Below are 1,466 nucleotides of genomic sequence, written 5' to 3' on the forward strand. Positions count from 1 at the left end.
ATCAAACAGACGATGAACACTAACAGCAATTATTATATGATGCAAACTTATAGCAAAATTTGGTAGTTCTGTGTGTTGTTTCATGGTTGGCATCTGTGTTCCTGTGTGGGTTGTTGTTTTGTCTATGAGTGCAGGGATTGGCTGTTGACGGAGGAATGTGACTGAACCTGCTGACGCTCTGTTTTAAACAGCAGTGCAGTTTGAAGATGGAGAGCTCATTCTGGCGTTGGCCTTTTGGCGTGAGGAGCTCCTCGTTCCTCCTCCCATCGACAGATCCCAAATCTTTGTTATCAGTACATTGTTGTAACTGGACCATGCTTTTGATTGTAACGATACTTAACAAGACTCTTAACAATGATTTAGGAGCGTAGGGGTGTCCTGCCATTTATTTTGACTTCGCTTTTGAATTGTTTATTTAGTAGGGAGTTAGGAAAGTTCCTTTGTATTTTTTGTTTTCTTCTGATTAGGTTTTTTATATTCGTTTTGTTTGTTATTTTGACCCCTTCAGGGTCACGCTGAAGCCATTGCTCCTCAGTTTCATTATTTCATTCTACTTTAATAAATTATTTGTGGATCTTACATTCGTGTCTTCTGGTGATCTGTGAGCTGGGGCTGGATTCCTGATTCACATCATAAACTTTCACATCATGCTCTACGTTTTAGAATGGGCCGTAACAATAATTTATTAATAATTTTAATAATAAATAGCTTTTTTTTGTATTTAAAAGTATAATTTTCATGACTTTTATAAATACAACGTTGGAGAAATGACATGAAATAATTGGGGGAAACTGGAGGAACAGGATAAGGAAATGTTGTAAACTGGATTCAAGCTTGGATCCCCCATTTAAGCACCAGAGCTCAGTGTCAGATGTGTCAGAGCATGTGCGCTAACTAGCCATTATAGCAAACCGTGATTCATTCTAACGTGTGTTACTTCACACTCAAAGGCTGAGGAGGAAGAAGTACCTTTGTGGTCATGACCAGCTCGTGGTAGATGATGTAGTCGGGGGTGTAGCCCATCCCGAACAAAGCGCTGGTGGGGTGCAGATGGCAGGGCATCCCAGTTCTCACGTTCACATACTCCCCTATTCCCTAAACAAACAAATACAGGTCATGAAGATGCTTCACATGCTGCTTGCTGAAACTGAATGCATCATTACATTGCCAAATATGCTAAGTAGTTGTGTACCTTTAATTTAGCAGCCTGGTGAAAGTATGCAGCACAGATGCACTTCCTGATCACATCCCAGTCCGAGCCGCAGGAGACCAGGTTCATTTTCTGCTGCACCATGATGTCTTTGAGCTGAGATCGCACCTCACGCACCTGTGACACACCACACTGTTATTCAGGATAAACTAAATCAAATAAAAGAGGAAGGACACTTATTTTTGCGCGACAATTACACACCTCAGCTTTCAGAGAATACAGGTGCATCTCAATAAATTAGAATGTCGTGGAAAAG

The sequence above is a fragment of the Sinocyclocheilus grahami genome, unplaced genomic scaffold (genome assembly GCF_001515645.1).
Source record: "Sinocyclocheilus grahami isolate Dianchi unplaced genomic scaffold, SAMN03320097.WGS_v1.1 scaffold4733.1, whole genome shotgun sequence".
Lineage (NCBI taxonomy): Eukaryota > Metazoa > Chordata > Actinopteri > Cypriniformes > Cyprinidae > Sinocyclocheilus > Sinocyclocheilus grahami.